At 44.7% G+C, this 23,333-nt stretch overlaps 1 protein-coding gene across 9 annotated transcripts in view; it reads left to right on the top strand.

Moving 5' to 3' along the window:
* PRICKLE2 (prickle planar cell polarity protein 2) overlaps positions 1-23,333 on the top strand; it is a 201,120-nt gene that overhangs the window by 103,791 nt on the left and 73,996 nt on the right. For 2 of the 9 annotated variants that reach the window (XM_039482377.1, XM_039482378.1), the window contains exon 1: positions 21,808-22,363. The exons of 5 other annotated variants lie outside the window; for them this stretch is intronic. The gene's annotated coding sequence lies outside the window, so the exon portion shown is untranslated. Of the gene's footprint in view, positions 1-1,405; positions 1,423-9,686; positions 9,787-21,807; positions 22,364-23,333 lie in introns of those variants that run through there. 2 more of the 9 variants (XM_039482375.1, XM_039482381.1) reach the window with 2 other exon arrangements.

Genomic DNA, 23,333 nt, shown 5'->3' on the forward strand with positions numbered 1-23,333 from the left:
TAGAAAACAGATGAAGGAGCCCATTCTGAGTGAAAGTCTGCTCTGTTGCATAAGTATAACCCTCACTGAAGTCAGTGGAAACTGCATCCATTGTATCAGAGTTGAATACATAGATTTTGTGGCTAGAAGTTGGCATTATGATGCTCTAGACTGACCTTAGGCATAACACAGGGCTTAGAATTTCACCCACTAATTCCTGCATCAAACCCAGTAACTTCTTGTTGAACTAGAAGCTTTCTTTTCAGAAAGACGGAATCTCAATTCAAGACCAACCGATGGAGAATCCCCCACTTTCTTCTCCTGTAGGAATTCTCTTCTCCAGGCCAAATTCTTTGGCATCAGTGGAACTGCATAGGTTTAACCAAGGAGGAATCTGACCCTCTTTGGTTAGCTAGTATGAGTTTCATACACATGGCCAGTATTCAACCTGCAGCTAGCCCCATACTGTAGCATTGTCCAAAAATATATGCGTCAACCTTCCATAGTTATGGGTGTAGCTATGATTTAAATATTGACCAAGTGTTTCTACAGAGTAGATGGGGAAACCCTTTTTCACAGCCAGAACTACCCAATAACATTTATGTTGCTAGCAGGGAAGGATTCAAATGAATTCCTTTTTTCCCTGGTTCTGAGCAGAGATTGGCAGATCTCCCCAAAAACAAAATGTTGCCACAATTACAGGAAGTGCATTTCAATATCAAAGGGATATCTGTGTGTGCCTCTGGAATCTGAAACTGTCAGATATGCAGCTGAGCCTGACTCTGTTTAAGATTTTACCTGTTTGGCCAGGCTTTTTAAAATGAGTTCCAGATCCGCTTCCCCTGCTGTCAATGGCTATTGGCCAGGATGGGCAGAGACGGTGTCCCTGGCCTCTGTTTGCCAGAAGCTGAAAATGGGCGAGAGGGGATGGATCACTTGATGATTCCCTGTTCTGTTCATTCCCTCTGAGGCACCTGGCATTGGCCACTGTCAGAAGACAGGATGCTGGGCTAGATGGACCATTGGTCTGACCCAGTATGGCCGTTCTTATGTTCTTAACTTCTTATGTTATCCTCATCACTAACTTTCTGAAGTTGTGAGCGGGGGCAAGGCAGGAGCAAATGTCAGAGTATTACATGGGAATTGGCTGTGGCCTGAGTGCCAGCCACGCACCGTACACCCAGCCACTTCAGAAATGAGTGACCGACAATCTCTGTGATGAGCAATTTAATAAGACTTTGCGTTTTTCTATAGAGCCTTTCATCTGAGATGCTCGAAGCACATTATGAAGATGGGTAAATAGGATTATCCCCATTTTGCAAATGGGAAAACTGAAGCTCAGAGGGGTGAAGTGGCTACTCCAAGATCAAACCAAGTGTTAGTCCCACAACTGAGAACAGAACCCAGGCCCACTTCATTCTAATCCTCTGCTCTAAGTACCAGGTGATACTTCCTCAGATAAATTCTTTGAGTTCTGTAACTGCATGAAGGCATCTGTAATCTTCAACCTCTGCATGTGTCACTCTAGAACAACTGTAAAACCAGCAAAATAGATTAGTTAGAAATTTAGTGATAGACATCCTGCTTGTCGGAAGGCTTGTTTGCCAAGCATTGCAGATACTCAGCCATGGCTAGGTAGCTGTGACTGCTGTTCACTACGCTAATTATAACGGTCTTGCTGATACCTTGAGCTCCCCTTGTCTGTCTGTTTTAGCCACCTGTTGTCTTTCCTCTTTGAGATAGGGACTGTCTTTTTGTGGTGTGCTTGTAGTGCCTAGGACAGTGGGGCCATAATCCCTAATTTGGGTCTCTTGTCTGCTATTGCAATATAAATAAAGAGATAATAGTTTCTGCATAGAAGGAATTTTTATAGTTTAACTATAAGCCCTTAAAATAAGGGGGCATCGTGTGAATACCTTAACTATAACATGGCCGCATGTAGTGCCATTGTAAAGCTAATCTGCAGTACCGACTGCAATTGTGATTTTCGTTTCAACCAAAATGGGTTGTGTTATTGATTTGGTTACAAAGCTAAATCCTTGCAAAGAAAAATATTCCTTCTGATCTCCACCTGTTTTTTATTGCTTTTTAGAAAAATGTTTTGTTCATTGTCACAGAGATCTCCCTGTGAAGAACAATCCATGCTAGAGCAGTCGGCAAAATACTTTCGGAGCCACAAAACAGCGAGATCAACAGAATCTCTGGCAGCAGTAATTACTTTTAGAAGGCTGATGAATTTAGTCTGCTAATGTTTAGCAAACATGTTTGTTTCACCCTTTGAAGATAATGCTGCATGCAGCACAGTGGGGTGGGAAAAAATATGAAGAAATGGCCTGTGGTTTTTCAGCATGCTTAACGAATAATGGCTCATTGCAGCAATAGTATTAAATAATGACTTTGCCCTTTGTGTTAAATACAAGTCGCGCTTTTATGCTGGGCAGTTTGATTTCACAAACAGCTCTTGTGCTTACTGTTGGCTCACTTCACAATGGTCAATATGCCCTCATGGTCTCGGGGAGAGGGATAATTGCAAAGCGGGATCTTTGAGATCTGGGCCCCGGGGTTGGAAGTGGGTCAATGAGCAGCAGGCAACACCGCACGTAGCTGATTGGTGCTGCTTAGCCATTCTCTGCCACAGGGCAGAAGCTGGATGAAATACACCAAGACCCTGATCGATTGGCTTCAATAGAAGTCTTCAGAGGGCTACATCTCCTGTATCAGCTGGGGAAGTGAGGGGAGTGAAAGAGCAGGCAGTGGGGGCTGTAAAACATTGGTCTCATTTTGGTTGTTGGTAGGATTGTCAACTTGGTAATATTTAAAAACCAGGCACTCCAGCAAGAGCGCTGGAACCTCCCGTACCCTGCCTTTCTCCCCGGCCCTCCACTGCCCTGCCTGTTCCCCCAAAGTCTCACCCCTGCCCCACCTCTTCCCCGAGGCCCGCCCCCATCCACTCTTCTTCCCCCTCGCCCCTGTTGTTTGCTGCTTTTCCCCTCCCACCCCCAGCTGCCCGGGGCCAGGAGGGACTTGCCTGTGGAGCTGGGGCTGGAAGCTGCAGCTGTCTGACAAAGGTAGAAGGCTGAGTAGGGGCTGGAGTGGCGCCTCCCAGGCTTGCAGTAATCGGACTTTGGGTGTCCGGTCAGTAGATCTGATTGGACACTGTCAGGTCCCCTTTTTGACCAGAATTGCCCGTCGAAAACTGAGCACCTGGCCACCCTAGTTGCTGGGTTTAGTGTGTGGATGTTGGTGGCCTGTGATAGACAGGAGGTCCGACTGGATGAGCTAGTGACCACATGGCTAACTCTCCAGAGAAGGAGCAAGTGCAAGGAGGAGTGTGTTGAAATCAGTGTCCAAATTTTGGTGTACTCAGACCCAATGTAGTCCTACCCCGAATCATAATCGTCCCTTACTGTGCTGATTACTTTCCCCGTAGATCACGACATGATGAAAGTTTTGTCGCGTTTTGTAATGCAGAAACTGGTTTCGCAGGGTTTGAAAAGGGATGTGTTATAATTCCAAAGGGATTCAGCTTTCAAACTCAGCAGTTTGATTGGCTTCACCTTAGTCCCCTTTCATGTGAATTTGGGATTGATCTGTATTTAAACCATACAGATTTGACAGCTGACATGGCGACCTCTTCATAGTGGCCCGTGGGGCTTTTGTAATGATTTTGATGCAGCTGGCTATTTGTGTATTGTATTTGGTGGACGTTCCTGGTGTGGTTTTGGGAAACTGTCCTTTCCCTATTTAATATTACAAGGCAGAGACAATTCTCAATTACTGTATTTCAGCCAGAATGTGTTTTGCCTAATTAGCAGTAAATTACCCCTGAAGAAGTTGTATTGTTAAATATATTCCTCTACATAATATCCAAATGGTTGGAAAAGAAGCAAATGAAATAGCTTGCAGACTAGAAAGCGTATTATCAAGAAGGCTGTTCAAATTATACACTCAAATTAGTTAATATTGAGCAAATTATTTTTATCCTGAGTTTAATATCCATACCTCTGAGGCAGATAAATCAATGAAATAGTTTGAGCCCCCATATTTTTTACAAATTCAGCTGTGTACAATTTCAGTTATATAAGGTCTTAGAGGGAATATTAAAGCCTTTTAATTTCCATGAGTCAGGTGCCATATAAATCACAGTCTGGGTGGCATATTTCATGGGTTGCTTGTGGCAGGAGTGGTGAATTTCATGGTTTGTTATAAGCTAGCAAAATCTAATACAAACACAGAAAGCACATTGAAATCTCAATATATAATTCTATAAAGCAGTTTATTCCTAAGAATGAAAAAAAACTCAAGCTACAATAACAATATTATTTCTAATTAAAACAATGGGGGAAGGAAGGAATAGCAGGCATCAAATGTGATTAATACACCATACTGGCCTCTACCTGATAGACACCTGAGTTCATTCAGTCTTATTCACAAGCATGCCCAGAATGCTGGGCGAAGTTGAACAGTTGTCTGCATCACAACGCCACCAAATCCATTGACACGCTTTGCACATGCTGTAGTTTGACGAGCTCCTCCACAGGATACAGCAGATGTAGGTTAGCGGTGAGGTACATCAGTAAATGGGATAGGAATGCAGGAAAAGCCTTTCAAAACCTGGGTGCCTAAAGTTAGGCATCTAAGTCCTTCTTTAAACCCCTGAATAAGTGTCCTGGTTCTTAAATGTGTTGTGGACTCAGCGTCTCCCATGGAAATGCCCGACACTTTTGAAAATTAGGTTACCTATTTAGGAGCCTAAATAAGGGCTCAGGAACTTAACAGTACAGTATGCACTCATTTTTCTAAAATCTTAGCTGAAGTGTAGCGCTGGATGCTTGGATTTAAGCAGTATTCTCAGTCCTTCATTTTCATAAGCCCTATGCATGTGTACACACACCCAAAGGGGTATAAAAAGCATAGTGTGAATCCTTAACAAGCTTTTCATTTTTCCTCCAAAGGGAAAATACATTAATAATATCATACATTATATGTTTATTACTGTACTCTCTCCCAAAGACCTATAGTAACACCCCCCCCCCAAAGTATCTTTTCTTTGTAATTGGCATTAAACAAGCCACATACATTTTTCTTATGTGGGTAGGATAAGAATTGAGATGTTCTGAGCTATTCATTGCTTTTAAGTGCCTGGTTATGTATTTGCTGTGATAGGCAAATACACTGTTTCCATCTAGTAATAGTAACTAGATTCCGAAACAACATTTTTTCTTATTTTTATTTTGCAAAGATAAACCAAAAATAAAAGTCTTTTAAATGTGAGACATTCCAAGTAACATCAGTGAAAGTCGGATAAAATCCCTAAACAAAGATCAGATCAGACTTTGCATCATGACGACTTATTCTCATCAAAGAAAGCTGGTGAAAAAGCTTTCAAGGAGATTTAACCCTATGAAAAGTTGATGGGTAATAGCACAAATAATATAAGTGGCTTGAAGCTAGTAGGAGACAAAGAAATATTAGACGAAAAGTTCAGATTCTATTTCTGTTCCTTTCTATATAGGTTCTTATCCTGCATGCAAAGTGCTTGGTGCTGATCTGTAATGATTTCTGAATCTGCTCCTTGAAGAGTCGTTATAGCTATATTGGGATGGAATGTTTGCTGTATGCATGCTATGATTTAGTTTAATAGCTGGGCTGTTGGGAAACTAACAGGAAGGCAATACATTGGCCCTAGATAAGTGACTTCCTGCTAATCATGTTAGGAGGGCTAAGAAAAAAATGCCTGTGCTATTAAACTGGGAAGATACTATTTACAAACACCAGGTAAGTTACATCCCACCCTCCCTGTGCCAAGGCTGGAAACTAACAGCTCAAGGAAACTGAACAGTTAGAAAGGGACAATGTGGGGAGGGAGGGAGGGAGTGGTCAGTGAGCTGTTCATGGTAGAACAGGTTGACACAGAGAGACACCAATGGGTCCTGCAGAGAGAGTCTAAAGCATTTGGGGTTTGCTAATTGCCAGGGGGTGGAAAGCCTCAGGGAAGACAGATATGCTTATGGACTATTTTATTGTTTTAAAAGTCCAGTGCTGTGTTTGGAACAACTTACCAAGGGTGGTGGTGGTGGAGTCTCTCTTCACTGGCCATTTTCAAATTAAGATTGTGTGTTTTTCTAAAAAACCTGCTCTAGGAATTATTTTGAGGAATTTCTCTGGCCTGTGTTATACAGGAGGACAGACTAGATGATCACACTGTCCCTTCTGGCCCTGGGATCAATGACTCGAGGAATCTACTGTTAAGATTAAACAATACTTGGCTTTAAGAAAGCTCCCGAGCTCTGCGAGGCCTGCTGAGACATTCCGGGCGGCACACGGGGGCAGGAGCTCAAGACCTAGTGGGAGAATTGTGGGATTCCATCCCAGGACAGGTGAAGGCAAGTGGGCTCACCCCGAGAGGGGTGCATTCAGTGATAACAGAGAACAGTCAAAGGTGCAGCTGGTCCTGTAACCAGGACCTCATTGTCACATCTCAGCACCTTCCAGTCAGTGTCAGATTTTAATAACTGAGAATCAGTGTCATAAAAAGTCTTCATCAAGCTTTGCCTTCTGAGCAATCTGAGTGAATTTGGCAACTTTCAGTCACAATGAAATTTTCAAGTCTAAATTACAGAGGGGGCAAAACTAGGGCTCTGTGGTGAAAGCTGCCTGGAGAAGAGAAGGGCCAGGGTTTATCACGGTGCAGCAGATCTCAGGAAGGAGGCTGGTACGTGGCTCATGGTGGTTTCAGTGTGGAAATGGGACCATGATGCTTTAAATAGCGACTTCCACATTCTGTCTCTGGCATCAACATCAGCCCCAGTCTACCTCGGGGGCAAAGCTGCACATTCTGTCTCTGGCATCAACATCAGCCCCAGTCTACCTCCAAAAGGGGGCAAAAGCTGCATTTTTAGGCCACTGAATCACCGATACAGATGCTCATTGTCACAGTTCAGGGCAACTGCACCTACATATCCCCCTCCGTGTTTCAGCAAGGGCACCCGTTCGCAGCTTCCAGCTCCCCAGCCATTGCCTTTCTGGGTGGACACCCGCCTCTCTCTCTCTCCCTTCTAACCTCAGTATTCCCAGGCTTTCCAGTTCCCTGTCTTCACTGTGCATTTCCCAGCACAGGCGATCTGCCTACCCAGGCCTGCTTGCTACCACACAGTTCGATCGAAGTAAGCCTACTTTATTCTTATTCATTACAGAGAAAACAAACTAAAACCAATAAGAGAACCTACATGTTTGCTAATAAGCTTACCAGGCATCACCCCATTTTCAGGGTTTCTTTGTGGTTACAAGATCATCGGCGCTTCAGCTCATGGTCTTATGGGTAGGCCAAGTCTTTCCAATGCTCCCTTAAGGACTGGAGTCCTCCATGGCCGTGGGTCCTGTCTGTGTGCTGGATCAGGAAGAAGGCCGCGAGTCCATTTACAACCCAGGCTTTTATCCAAAAGTATTTTCTTTGTCTGCTGGAGAATCTAGTTGGAACTAGTATATGCATCTCTCTCTGGGTGTGTGGGGGGGCATCAAAGGCTGATACAGAGGAAAGAGATTAGCATCTCCTCTCCCTACTAGAGACTAGTACAAAATTGCACAATTACATTTTGAACACGGTGTACACCTCTCCCTCCCAAAGTATTAACCTTAGTTCAATAAGGTTTGACTTACTTCAGTGAAGTTTTATTTTAATTCTATAAGGGCAGCTCAGAATATGACAGAGTATTGTCAGTCTGTCACACTCATGTCGCAGAAGTTGTGCAACTCAAGACTGTCGTGCAGGAAATCTCCTCCTCCTAGATGGATTAGCTATTACCCAGCAGCCTCTGCCGATGCAATCACTGAGCGTTAGGGTGTTCACCTGTCTGTGCATGCAGGCAGCTCTGCTGTGTTCTGGTCACAAGAGATATTTGCCAGCCAAGAGTATCGGGTTGGTTCTGCAACCTCCATGGAGGATATTGGACCCAATCCAATGCCAACTGACGCCAATGGGACTTTCTGTTGACTTCAAGGGGCTTTGGATCAGGACCGTCATCCTCCCTGGCTCCCTAGCAATGTGTAAGAGGTGTAACCCAGCTCCAGCAGATTAACTCTAAAAAGAACTTCCGGAAATTGCACAATCGTTCCATCATCCAGAATGGCCAGAGATTCATCTGTCAGCATGGAGACGCTCAGGCGCGCACGTGCAAATGAATGTGCATCATTACTGAAATATTCACACCTTGCTGAGGAGACAGATGGAGGCAGTGATCTGGAAGCTATTGTACCAGTATCAAACACTGTAAATGAGGGATCTCTCTGCAACCATGGTACTGTCAACTGTGACAGTTTTTTGTTTCATGTGGGGGCATGTGGCAAACACATGAGGAAAACTCCCTGGTTTGCATCGCTATATGCTTATGGGAGACGGTTTTGTTCTTTTCCCATTTCTCCAGATGATCACCATGTTGCTTTTCTTAGCCATGGTATGGTTTGGCCTTTGCTGAGATTCCTGCTTTTCTTAGGGAGAGTCTCATGGCATTGCTCTCATTTCTGTTGTGCGGACTTAATGGACCAAAAAATATGATTTCTAGTAGCGGAGGCTCATGCACGTCCAGGCAAAATGTACATGAAAAACCTTTTCTCACACAGGTTGGGTAAGTCAGTGCACACAACATGACATTAAGAACCCGTTCTTACACACAGAGGAGCAGACTGGAGAATGCGAAAAGAAAGAGAGTTGTGAGAATGTCTCTGCAGGAGGAGGAGGGACAAATACATGCCACTGAAAATTAGGTGCGTCGTCTTGCCGTGCTGCAGCACACCGTTCTAGAATAATGCTGACTTTGGCCAATCTAAGTTAGTGGGGCTGGGCACTGCTCTTCAGGAAAGCTAATTGGAATCTTCAGAAGGGTCTTCTGCTCTTGGGCCAGTGAACTGCCACCATCCTGTGGCAAAGCCACTCAAGAGCCCTCCTGTCTGCTGATGAAGGAGGTATGTTGATGGACTCCAGAAGGCGTCATCTCCGGGCCTCGCCCACTAGAAGGACGGGGCCGCAGTAAAGGGGACAGAAGATGGATGGCGGAAGATGGACTCGCCAAGCACCCCAGTGGGTATGTTTCAAACCAAAAATGTCTAACATGACATTAACCCAGACAACATCAGCTAGTAAAAACAGCTAGAATGAAAGAACGAATGCTGCCGGGGTCTATGTCAAAACAGGCGAGCAAGTTTTATTGTAAATAGAAAATTAATTTGGGTAACTGATCAAAGGTTTAGATCTTTGGAAAACATCCCACAAGAGAAGCAGAAGATTTATGAATTTCCTTCGTTGCATGTTTTTGGAGAAAGCTTTATTGGTTATGGAAAGGCCCCAAGAAAAATATTTAGTTTAAAAAAAAAATACAATTATCAGTTTATTTAGCTTACATTCAGATACACGCTTTGACTAGACCTTTGGAGATATTGTTAGAGAGACCATCTTTTCCTCCTAAAATGAGAATACTGTCAAGCTGAAAGAAGGACAGAGGGGAAAAAAAAATAAACACAGCCATTGTTTAAAATCTGACCAAAATACAAAACCAAAAAATCTAATAATGCATAGTTAAGGCTGGAGGCTCTGAAGAAGGCTTATTACTGTTAAGCGCTCCAAGTGTCTAGCATTAAGGTGATTATAAAAACAGAAGATCCAGTGATTGATTGAAATTCAGTCTGTATCTTCCTCCATTGTGTCTCAGCAGTGTCCGTGACATGTAAGATCTGCCAGTATCTCAAGCCCGCTGCAGTAGCTTGGTACAGCATGACGGGTTAACAATGGAGTAACCTTATTATACACCTCAGGTGCTGTTTTCTTTTTCTTGTACACAGTGAAGAATTGTGATGCGAATGAAAGAGAAATTGATAGCTCTGACTTGAGCCAGGGTACTCAGACCTACTGCAAGTAAATGCAAGCATCTCCTGTGCAATTCCTCTCTCTCTCTGCACTTTGGGCTGTAATTTGGCTACTTTAAGGCCCCCATACTGTAAGCTGCTTCGTTCAGTTGTACCTGTGGTGGCCATGAAGACTCGCTTTCAAGATGAGGGCCTAACTTTTGTGTTGTGGCTTGTTTTCCTCCCCCACTTCTCCCCAAAAAAGTTGGGTTAAATAACACACTATCCATTTTTGGGAGTAGAGGTTACTTATATTGTCCTCCTGGGGAATTCTGCGCCAAAAATTCTGCGCACAGTATTTTAAAATTCTGCACATTTTATTTGTCAAAATAACACTATATAATGACACCAGTTTCATTTAATTGGGTAATTTATTTCAAAATACCTGTCAGCAAGTATGTCTGTAACAATACAGACACACACAAAATTTCCCCCCGGAGTAGAGAGTTAAAGAAATCCCTAGGACAACCCAGTTCCTGCTTCTCTGCTCCACCCAGAGCCTAGCCAGGGGGCCAGACATTCACCCCCTACTCCCTCCCCACAGAACCCAACTGTGCCCCCACCCGGCCCAGACACTTCCCCCTCCCCCAGAGGCCAGCCGCAGTCCTCCCAGCCCACACACTCACAGCACTTACCCAGGGATCCAGAGGGAGAAAAAGCCCGATGCTAGGTCCTAAGCTTACACAGAGTATCCTGCATCCTGCTGCCTTCTTCCTTCAGGGTGTGCTGGGAACTGCCACTGCCGGGAACCCTCCAATTCCCTCCCTCTGGCCTTGCCTTCTATTTGTGAGCTGGGCTCTGCTGGGTCCTGTGGTCCCTAGTGGCAGCCAACATCTCTGCAGCCCATTTTTGGTGGGGGGGGGGAGGAAATTCTGCACACCCAACATTAATTTCTACAAAATTCTGCATTGCGCAGTGGCGCAGAATTCCTCCGGGCGTAATATTGGTAGCTGTATCTACCCACTAGCTTACATCAGCCACATGAGGCAAAGTAAAGCCCTAACTACAGCCCAGTTCAAGGCCCTTTCCTCAGGGCTAGCTTTAGTCACAAAAAGAAGATACGAGAACAAGAGCAAAGACATTCAGAAAATTGGGTAACAGCCCTTTCCAGTTTACAGCAAACTGAGAGGAACAAGAACTCAGGCCCTTCTCCCTCGGTGCCCACCACTGCAGCAGCTTTTCCTTTGCTTTTCTAGCAACCCCTGATCAGCAAAGTGATCTCTCTTTGTAAACCCAAGGGACTAGAGCCCTGGACAGCTGGTCACAGGAGGACGCTGTGTTTGTTTTTACTCTAGGATTTGTAGCTTTAAAGTGACAGTTGATAACTTTACTAGGAATGGATGATTTCTCCAGAACGAAAAGAAAAAGAAAATACACGTTCAGCCTGGAGTCAATTCATGTCAGTAGCTGCAGATTGACTCCTAATTCAGCATGGAGATGTGCGGGGGGAGGGGGAGATGTGTGTATCTCTGTGTAAATATAAAATTGTTTTTAACCAACTTCAGTAGGTGCGGCAAATCTGATACCCGATACCATATCCAACGGCCTTACGACAAGGATCACACAGTGCAGTACAAAAGAAGAGGATCAGATATTGCTTTGTGTCCTAATAACCTGCTTCCTCCCACAAAACAGAAATCCAAAACAGGCTCGGTTTTCATTGTGCTCCTAGCATCATATGGCACCCTTATGGGACATAGTCCTCTGTGCTCTGGGGAAAGAATAACCAGGAGCAGGAGCCAACGGGCCAAGAAAACCTACTGTACTCAGTACAGATCACGGTTCTCTAGCCACATACTGAGAGATCTACAGCAGCGGTTCTCAAACTGTGGGTCGGGACCCCAAAGTAGGTCGCAACCCTATTTAAACGGGGTCACCAGGGCTGGCTTATATTTGCTGGGGCCCAGGGCCGAAGCCCGAGCCCTACCCCCGAGGCCAAAGCCTGAGGGGTTGGGACTCAGGTTTTTAATGCCATAAGAGGGTTGTGATGCAAAGAAGTTTGGGAACCCCTGATCTACAGTATGACTAATCTGTTACTAATATAGGGAGAAATTCTTCCCAGTACAGCACAAGGGTGTATTTCACCCATACCCAATAGGTGTTGAGGGTGCTTAGGGCTTTGCAGGACCGAGCAAACAATACTGGATAATTTATTAATATATGTAAATAATTATTTCTACAAATAGAATTACAGCTATGAAAGTAACTGGGTGCAGAAGACATGGAGTACACTGGCCACTGCCCCCCTCATACGGCCTGCTGCCAAACTACATAATATTTAAAAATTGCAACCAGTGTTACACATTAAGATCTAGAAAATCAGCCATCAACTTCTCTTCTATGCATGTGTCTACTTTTCAGATCAAAGGTAGCAATTGTAACAGCAGGAGTAACGTGTAAAGCCAGGCATTAACCAACATACAGATAAAAGCCTGAGTCCTAGGCAAACTGAAGCAAAAATATAAAAAATCCAAGTTTTCAGGATACACTGTCACCATCTGAAGTTTGTTCTCTCCCCTCCTCCCACTTACTTTTGCAATTTCTTTAATGCATTGATCAAAAAAGCCAAAACTCCCTCTGGCATTGAAATTGGGGATATCTGTGACAACACCCCTCCTCCCCCCAGAAAAAAAACAAACCCTAGTCTGTCTGAAAAAGGACGAGTGTATTCATAGCCCATGTCTTCCAAACAATTTTTCATGTCCCCTACACTGTTGACTTCTCCTTACAAAGACAGGGGTATAATCAGGAGGAAATCAGGTCAAAGAATCCTCCTGTTAGCTCTCACTGCTTCTTCTTGCAGCTTGTAACAGCTTTTTGCAACCACCAGCAGCACTGAAGAAATCAGGATGGTGCAGCCTCTTTGCCTACTCAGCAACATTCTCTTTTTTTTAAAACTGGGAGGCAAATCCCTTAGTTCAGGCATCCTGGCAGGGCTGGTTCCAGCGTTTTTGCTGCCCCAAGCAGCAAAGGGGGAAAAAAAAAAAAGCCGCGACTGGCAGCAGCCCTAATGTGCCACTTCATTCTTCGGCGGCAATTCGGCAGCCGGTCTTTCCCTCCGAGAGGGGCCGAGGGACCCACCGCCGAATTGCCGCTGAAGACCCAGGCGTGCCCATTGGCCGCCCGAAGCACCTGTTTCCTGCGCTGGTGCCTGGAGCCGGCCCTGCATCCTGGAGAGGGAAGAATCTGATCTCCAGGGCTTCTAGTGGCCACTATTAACAAAAAGGAGTTGCCAGATTTCATCCAACTTGATTTGAAAGGCCACAAGTCTTCATTTTTCTGTTGTTAGCTTGTTTTCCCTCAAACCTAGCTTTCATCATTCCAACCCATGTTAGTTCTAAATGGGATGATTTCTCCTCTGAGGCCATCAGTCCTTCTCTGTCTACCAGCTGCTCACTTTTTCTCTCGTTCAGCTGGGGATTTTTATTCCGAGAATCCAAAGGCGTATTTGTGTCTTCATTTCCCTGTGTGGTCATATCCAGGAGCTGAGGTTACCTTTCAGACCAGCACACTGCTGACTAGTGTCTGAGGATGTTGATGGCACCTGGAAGTTGCTTCACTGCATTGTTTCTCCTTTGGCTTTTGCTAAAAACAGCCTGTGCCTCTCCAACCTCTGATCCTACCCACCGTAGCTGTCTCCTGTGTATGGTTGTGCCCTTCTGACCCTACCAGTTGACACACTGTACCTGCAAATGGTCACGAAAAGAGGAATTGAAAAGAAAGTGACTCATTGTGAAAACCACTAACTAACCAACTTACTGCATTCTTTAGTCCACATTCATGAGGAAATAACACATCCCCTGCAGTGCTGAAGATCCTTTAGGAAGGAACACGGTGGGTGTGGTGCAGGCAAGAAATATGCAGAACAAGAAATTATTTATTTACTAGCCATGTTTCAGAATGACTTGCGGCTCTGATTAATAAGGCTGGCTGGCGCTGTATTACAGTAGCCTCAACTGAGATCAGGGCCCCCTCTTGCAAACTGTACAAACACACAGGGAGCGATCGTGCCTGTCCTGAAGAACATACAACGTAGACAGACAATGGGAAGGAACACAAAGGCACTGAGAGGAGAAGTGACTTGCCCAAGGCCACCCAACAGTTCAGTGGCAGAGCCAGGACTAGAACCCATAGCTCTGGATTCTCAATCTAGTGCGTTATCACTGCACCATGTGCTTCTGCAATGTAAGTCCCTTACTGTGACATTCTTATGATCAGATGTATCAGATTTTCTGTGCAAATCACAAAGGGTGAGGGTGGGGGGGGACTGAAAAAATGACTGTAAAACAACCAATTCTGCATTTTTGTGGGTAAAATAATGTGGAGAAAGTGAGCTTTTGCTGTGTGTATCTGAAGTTTGAGAGGCTTATTGTGAGCAAACAAAGGATCTGTGATGGAGTACTGTGACACAAACCACAACAGCAACAAAATAATCCACCATCGCCACCAACAATCACCACCACAACTGCAAGAAGAATTCCAGCCAAGACATGCTGTTGAATAGATGTATTGTTTTGTAGGTTTAAATCAGGAGCGTTGCTTAGCGCTGTGTGTTTAGGGCAAGGCTTTTTACAACCTGGCGCCTCAGCCTGTATCTCAGCCTGTATCTCTTCTGAAGATACGTGCATTGGACGCTAGATGTTTTTTTCCTATCCAAAGGTGGTAATGTCCCTTCTGAAATGCACTGTAAGTAGGTCACTGCCGCTTTTATCTAACAGTGTTTCCTTTTGCATTCTCTCATTGATGTGCCTTCCTCTGATTCTCCAAGCTGCATGTGATCGTTGACCAGCCTCAGTTTTACTCTAGCTAAAGAGAAAGGGCCAGCAATCAAGTTCCAAAGCAGGATTTGCTACTTGGTGCTGCATATTCACTGAGCGCCATTTAAGGAAGCCTCAGAGGCAGCTCCTAGCCCGTGAGTCATCCGCAAGTTACCACATTCTTTCTGTAGCTGGCTGCCTTGACAAGCTTGGTCAGCCTCTTTAGAGGATGTTCAATAAATAATTCAGAAAGGCAACTTGATCTGACACCCGTCTGGTTTAGGAGCCTGGTGACCTCACTGACGATTACCTGCCACTGCTACCACTTGCCATGTAGTGAATTATTTTTTGCAGTCTAAAGAATAAACAATGTTACATGAATCTGCATTGATTGACAGGTAATCAGTAAACCGAGCTGTTGAAAAAAGCTTGTGTGCTTTTAAAATGACAGTTCCCGCATGCTAGCTGTAGGGATGAATTTGTACAAATTAGTGACCATTATAAAGTCCAGTTTTTCTGCCTTAACAACAGCAAAAAAGGATGTCACATTTCTTTGGCATAATTATTTCCCTTGCACTGCGTAATTTGGGAGTGGGATTCTAAGTTTTGATTATAATAATTTGTCCTTTTTTAAATTTCCGAATCCCATCCCAAAGTTCTTCTCTGAACAAAATGGTAGCTCGGAGCAATAATTGCATCAGAGTGTTGGCAAGATTCATCTCCGTAGTTGTAAAAGTCATTCAAGTGACCTTTATGAAACAAGTTCAGTTTGCTTGGCCAGCACCTTTCTCCTTAATGAAACACCCCTTTAAACTGCATGATGCACAGCCTCGGTCATAGGGAATACAATGCGCCCTCTGGAGTTACTGGAACATGTGTGGTGTTTTCACAGGCAGTAGAGCAGTTAATATGAAAGTGATGATTACAAACCCGTTCAGCACCTTTCCAGAAGAGAAAAGCACATTTTCATGAGAAATTTGGAACCAAAACGTGAACAATCTCATCTGTTTTGTCTCAGAATAATTATACTTTTTGTACAATAATTATTGTACTTTGAGGATACTTTGTCTCTCAAGTATTGGAGGAGGAAATCTGCCAGGAGTGAGGAGAAATATATGCTCTCCTGTGGTGCAAAGGTTTCTTCTTCTTAGCTAACCCCTAGGTCAGCTGCATGGCTATAAATATTTGTTTTATGGGGCTGTTACATGAGGTCACGACCTGCACCTTCATTGTACCATTGTGTGTCAACTAGTACCTAAAATCTTGGAATTCTGCATGTAATTACTATTTCCAGCAGTATTTGGTTAACAACATAAATAGCCAAACAAATAGGCCACAGAAGTTAGACTTGACGAGTGGCAGGGCTAGAACAGGCTGACTATGGGAGCTAAATTTTCAGCCCCAGCATCTGATTCTGCACAGCCACTTTTGCGGGAGCAGCTGACACTGCCTGCAAAAAAATAAATAAATAAATAAAAATGGGGGTGTGACCATTCTGTGCACAATAAAAGACTGTTAGTTCAGGTGGATCATATCTGCTCGCTCGACCACCTGGTTTGCAATGGAAATGGGAGTGGATTTGGGCATGGAAAATAGCTGCAGGTTTAGGGTTACCATATTTCAAGTTACCAAATAGAAGACACTGCCGGGGGGGAGGGGAGCTGGTGAGGGAGTACAACTGGGGAGTATTTGGGCTGGAGGGAGTATTTGGGGTTCTGGGGGTGTGTGTGTGTACAGGTGGGTGTGTGTGTGCTGGGTGGGTGTGGGTGTACAGGGCGGGGTATTTAGGGGGTGCTGGATGGGGTACCTGCGGCCTCACACTCGAGATGGAGGACCGTGTCATGCTCCCTGTCACAGTGGCGGGGTGGCTGGCACAGGCCCAGGACGCAGAGCTAGCCTGTCACTGCCTCCCTGCAGGCCTCTCCCCTCCCCAGGGTGGGGAGCAGGAGCCTGGCCCCATCACCCCTCCCAGCCAGGCTCTGAGGCCCCGTGGTGGGGCAGGCACACTGGCCAAGAGGCACTTGGCAGTTCCACTTACTTGTCAGGCTGGGCCAAGGCAGGTGGGATCCAGCAGATGCAGGGGAAGGCCCAATCCAGTCACAGAGATGGCCCTTTCTGAGCTGCAAAGGCTGGAGCAGAAAAATCGTCCCGGATGGAGGAGAAAAAAGAGGTCGTGTCCAGGAAAACCCAGATGTATGGTAACTCTGGGATCAGTTGCATGTGTGAGGCTGGATGCCCGCAGTTAGGGGAAGAGCTAAAAGCTCCTCCAGCACTTAGTATGGAGTGTAATGGTCATTACCATGAGCCACTCTTGCTCCTCAATAATAAATACAGATAAACTACAAGCCTTTGATTCATCTATTTAATGAAAATTGGTGCGCACCAGGAGCTCCCCTACGAATGGCATTTACTCCTTGAACTGAAGAATCCCTGACATCTGCTGGGAGAGCAATGCACCAGTGCACAAACAATCCAGGAAGTTTTTGGAGAGTGTTGGGGACAACTTCCCGGTGCTAGTGTTGGAGGAACCAATGAGGGGCCATGCTCCTCTTGACTTGCTGCTCACAAACAGGGAAGAATTGGTAGGGGAAGTAGAAGTGGGTGGCAACCTGGGCAGCAGTGACCATGAGATGGTCGAGTTCAGGATCCTGACAAAAGGAAGAGAGGAGAGCAGCAGAATACGGATGCTGGACTTCAGAAAAGCAGACTTTGACTCCCTCAGGGAACTGATGGGCAGGATCCCCTGGGAATCTGGCTAATATGTGGGGGAAAGGAGTCCAAGAGAGCTGCTGTATTTTAAAGAAATCTTATTGAGGGCACAGGAATAAACCATCCCGATGTGCAGAAAGAATAGCAAATATGGCAGGCAACCAGCTTGGCTTAACAGAGAAATCTTCGGTGAGCTTAAACACAAAAAGGAAGCTTACAAGAAGTGGAAACTTGGACAGATGACTAGGGAGGAGTATAAAGATATTGCTCCAGCATTCAGGGGTATAATCGGGAAGTCCGAAGCACAATTAAAGTTGCATCTAGCAAGGGATGTGAAGGGTAACGAGTAGGGTGTCTACAGCTATGTTAGCAACAAGAAGGTCAAGCAGGTCTGGGACCCTTCCTGAATGGGGAAGGCAACCCAGTTACAGATGATTTGGAAAAAGCTGCGGTACTCAATGCTTTTTTTTTTTTGCCTCAGTCTTCACAGACAAGGGCAACTCCCAGACTGCTGCACTGGGCAGCACAGTATGGGAAGGAGGTGAGCAGCCCTCAGCGATGAAAGAATAAGTTAAGGGCTGTTTAGAAAAGCTGGACATGCACAAGTCCATGGGGTCAGATCCGAGGGTGCTAAAGGAGTTGGCGGATGTGATTGCAGAGCCATTGGCCATTATCTTTGAAAACTCATGGCGATCGGGGGAGGCCCCGGACGATTGGAAAAAGGCTAATGTAGTGCCCATCTTTTAAAAAAGGAAGGAGAATCTGGGGAACTACAGCCTCACCTCAGTTCCCAGAAAAATCATGGAGCAAGTCCTCAAGGAATCCATTTTGAAGTACCTGGAGGAGAGGAAGGTGATTAGAAACAGTCAACATGAATTTACCAAGGGCAAGTCATACCTGACAAACCTGATTGCCTTCTATGATGAGATAACTGGTTCTGTGGAGATGGGGAAAGCGATGGACATGGTATACCTTGACTTTAGCAAAGCTTTTGATAACGGTCTCCCGCAGTATTCTTGCCAGCAAGTTAAAGAAGTATGGATTGGATTAATGGACTATAAGGTGGATAGAAAACTGGTTAAGTTGTCAGGCTCAATGGGTAGTGATCAATGGCTCGATGTCTAGTTGGCAGCCGGTATCAAGTGGAGTGCCCCAGGTGTCAGTTCAGGGACCAGTTTTGTTCAACATCTTCATTAATGATCTGGATGCTGGGATGTATTGCACCCTCAGCAAGTTTGCGGATGACACTAAGCTGGGGGTAGAGATAGATACGCTGGAGGGTAGGGATAGGATACAGAGTGACCTAGACAAATTGGAGGATTGGGCCAAAAGAAATCTGATGTGGTTCAACAAGGACAAGTGCAGAGTCCTGCACTTAGGACAGATGAATCCCATGCACTGATACAGACTAGTAGGGGCGGCTCCAGGCCCCAGCATGCCAAGCGTGTGCTTGGGGCGGCATGCTGCAGGGGGCGCTCTGCCGGTCGCCGGGAGGGCGGCAGGCGGCTCTGGTGAACCTCCCGCAGACGTGCCTGCAGAGGGTCCGCTGGTCCCGCGGCTTCGGTGAAGCATCCGCAGGCACGCCTGCGGGAGGTCCACCGGAGCCGTGGGACCAGCGGACCCTCCACAGGCACGTCTGCGGGAGGTCCACTGGAGCCGCGGGACCGGCAACCAGCAGAGCGCCCCCCGCGGCGTGCCGCCGTGCTTGGGGTGGCGAAATGGCTAGAGCCGCCCCTGCAGAATAGGGACTGACTGGCTAAGTGGCAGTTCAGTAGAAAAGGACTTGGGGATTGCAGTGAATGAGAAGCTGGATATGAGTCAGCAGTGTGCCCTTGTTGCCAAGAAGGCTAACGACATATTGGGCTGCATTAGTAGGAGCATTGCCAGCAGATCGAGGGAAGTGATTATTCCCCTCTATTCGGCACTGGTGAGGCCACATCTGGAGTATTGTGTCCAGTTTTGGGCCCCCCACTACAGAAGGGATGTGGACAAATTGGAGACAGTCCAGCGGAGGGCAACGAAAATGATTAGGGGGCTGGGGCACATGACTTATGAGGAGAGGCTGAGGGAACTGGGGTTATTTAGTCAGCAGAAGAGAAGAGTGAGGGGGGATTTGATAGCAGCCTTCAACTACCTGAAAGGGGGTTCCAAAGAGGATGGAGCTCGGCTGTTCTCAGTGGTGGCAGATGACAGAACAAGGAGCAATGGTCTCAAGTTGCAGTGGGGAAGGTCTAGGTTGGGTATTAGGAAAAACTGTTTCACTAGGAGGAGGATGTAGCACTGGAATGGGCTACCTAGGGGGGAGGTGGAATCTCCTTCCTTAGAGGTTTTTAAGGTCAGGCTTGACAAAGCCCTGGCTGGGATGATTTAGTTGGGGATTGGTCCTGCTTTGAGCGGGGGTGGGACTAGATGACCTCCTGACGTCTCTTCCAACTCTAATCTTCTATGATTCTATGAAGTCCATTTTTACCTGTATGTAATGTGGTTTTAATAATATTTCCAAGGAAAATTGTTACAGTAAATAAATATAATTTGTTTCTGCTTTAAATAGTCTGTAAACAAACTTCATTTTGCTCTTTGCTCAGTGGAGTTTTGTCTCATTTACTACATATTTGAATCAACGTATCCTACATTAAAGATAAAATATGTCATTTGGGGGCCTTGGCGGGCAGACTGTTCAGGGCTCTACCAAATGCTTGTGCTATATCCACATTAACCATTCAGGATTGAGTTTACAGCCAGCCTGCCTGTACAGTGATGAAAGCAGGAACAGATAAAATGTGGCTATTCAGTGGAAGTGTGTGTCCGGGGGAGGTTGTTTTCTCTCCTACATACACTGTTGAATTGTGTAATTTGAGAAGGGGATAAAAACCTACCCAAATCCCTAGTGTACCCTTAGTAAAGCATTTGATATTGTTCCTCTTTAGTAGAATTGCATGGAGAACTGTATTAATAAACAAAGCATTTCAGTTCCTTGAGTCTTGCTGAGCTGAGCTCAGCACAGGACTCGGCAGAGGGGACAAAGGTGGCTTAAAGACAACTTTGTGTTTCTCGTCCCCCACATACATACATCCACGTCCCTCAGGAGAGCCAGGGCCAGTCTGGAGCAGCCTCAGGGTTCTGCCTCCGTGAATGCAACTGCAGGATCAGAGCCTGATTCCTTACTAGAGCATATAACTTACTATGTAGGGCCATGTGTTTGAACCAGTAATTTAAATAAGATGATACTTTCTTTTTTAAATTGCTAATTCCATAAATATTTATTTCAGTAAGGTCTGGCCCAGAGGATCTCTTCTGAGGTCAGTGGAGTTATGTTGATTTAGGCCAGCTGAGGATCTGGCCCTTGGTAAATCGAGTATAATGCCACATAATTAAACCAAATTTATATCACATAATAAAATCCATCATTTATGGCATTGGAAACTCATCGCTGTCCGTTTGCAAAATATAGGGTTTGCTAACTTACTCGCCATTGCCAATAGCAAGTGCCCCAAAATCCTGAGTCAGGCCCCGAAAAATCATGAGATTGGTCCAAACGTAATACATTTTGGAGTCTTTTTATTTCAATTGTTTTCCTATAAGGGCCACAGTTTCAAGCTTTTGTCTTCACATATGAGGGCTAGAAACACACTTTTTCCTAGATTGAACCTCAGATTCTGATGTAATCACATGACTCCAGGAGCTGGGCTTTAAAGGAAACACCAGTGTTGTGATGAAAGCTCAAGAGTTGACAACGCTGTTTACTCCGTATGTTTTCTCGTCTTTTAAGATCCTGTCATGTGATGGGGATGCTCTCTTTCTCTGTTGACTATGTGAGCTTATTTTTATAGTCCGGATTATGTACCTGGGATATACACAAAAGATGAAAACCTCATGACTCTCCCGGCCAGATAAGTAAAGGTCATAAAATATGCACTAAACAAAATGCCGCCTTAATAATAATGTGTATTACTCAGAATATTTAGCCCTGCTGGTGCAAATCTGCTGTGTCTAAGATCAGTGGGGCATCATAGGAAATCAGTGGGGAATAAAATTAAGAGGGCATTGGAAGTTAGGAGAAAAATAAATTATGAGCTATAAAATTGGTCTCTTTAAAAGCCTGCTGTAATATTAGATAATGAGCTAAAACAGCTTACACGGGATGCAGTGACTCAAATTGAGATTTGGTCAGTAACAAATAAGATCATAGGTCTAGAAGGATAATTGGTATCTTCAAACCATTCAGTTTTGATCGTTGGTACCTAGACAACTGTTTGTCATATACACGTGAGCCAGATAAAAGGATTTTCTTGTCTTTTTCTAAACAGCCTGCAGGGATTATTGATTGGTAAGAACAGCCTGATTCACATGTAAATAAATTATAGACACCGGCCAATGACAATTTGAACTGTCCAGATGCAATGGATTTGACTTGCTGACATCACTGCTTCATTAGCATGCAGGAGATGAGAGCACTGCAACAGTAAAGATTCTGGCTGAGCTATCAAGCTGGCAATGATTCTCGATGGGCTGCACCTTTCCTAGTTAATGTCTTGTGCTTTGGAGAGCAAATGGAATATACTCTTGCTGCCTCTAAGGGTCCTTTACCCAAGCCAACGTTGGGGGGTCTGCTGAAAGCATTTGGATGGCTGGAAGAGGATCTGGTAGGGAAAAAGCAAAACGACCAAGCTGGAATTCTGAGGCAGGCACTGTAAACTATAAAGCCCATCCAGACACAGGGCAAAAATCACCCTTTTCCTGCTGATGGTTTCCACAGCACATTTTCTTTCAAGCAACAGTATGTTTTGTGTGTGTCTCTTCTAAAAGGCTTTTGCAAAAGCCTGCTGCTCATTTCAAGAAGGCTCCTACCAGTGTATGCTACACAGTTTTGAGAAAGAAAACAAGATGTTTTCTCACACTGCAGTGCTGTCTGTGTTCTTGGTAGCAGCATATCACAGGAAAGTAAACTGTAAAAACTAACATAACAGAACAGTTTAGCGGATTTTTCCCCCCCAGACTGGCATAATCATTGGTGAGAATAGGTAAGAAATGACCTTTTATTAGCAACTTTTATTTTGTTCTGTATTTTTAGAGAGACGCTGAAGCATGTGGGGAGGGGGGCAGAGGGGATAGGCAGCTCTGCTATGTGTACGTGTAATGATGTGATAACTTTGCTGATATACTGTTATCGGTACGCGGTAGAGAATTTTTTTAAACCTTGCTGTTCTTGCTGTTTATGAATGAAAAAGGTTAATTGTTAAATTGAAATTTACAGCTGCAGGAAGTCAAAGAGAAATGCTTCAGCTTCATTAACATGTTTTTCATTTTAAAAATAATTATGAAAGGTTTTAAATAGAAATACATGCTGATCTCTCATTGGTAAATTCAGCTTCAGGAAGTCTTTTAAGCAAACTGTATACAGTATAGTTTCTAGACGATGACATTACAATTAGGGTTATTTGTTTTATTATTTTACTGACATAATTCTGAAAACAGTGTTTAAATATTAATCATACTGCACCTTTGTTATACTGCCAGAACACCTGCTCTGTAGTTTGAGCTAGCCTTAAACCAGGACGTTATATTTTCTAATGTCATTTTCTTTTAGTAAATTCTTCTTTATATTCCTTTAAGCAGACATATGTGACACAGACATGACCTGTGACCATGTAAAGATTTTAATCCAGTTACTCTTTGTTTTGTAGCCATGATTCCTGGGCTATACTAAAGACTGATTGAACCTTTATGAACCATTGAGGATTAGCATTGGACAGAGTAATGCCAGAATAATTATTCACACAAATGCAGTGTCATCCTTTTAGTTTAGCTCTGTTGTCTTGTACCTTACCCTACTTATTTTTATTCAGTGATTATTTTCACCTACTGTGTGACTGCTTAAATGTCTGACCTCAGTGTGTTCCATTTATAAGGGTATTGACTTGAATCTGTGGCGAAGATTTATTCAGTAAACTGTCTGCAGTTAACAAGATTATATTTTGCTTCGTGTTTCAA

The sequence above is a fragment of the Mauremys reevesii genome, linkage group 7 (genome assembly GCF_016161935.1).
Source record: "Mauremys reevesii isolate NIE-2019 linkage group 7, ASM1616193v1, whole genome shotgun sequence".
Taxonomy (NCBI): Eukaryota; Metazoa; Chordata; order Testudines; family Geoemydidae; genus Mauremys; species Mauremys reevesii.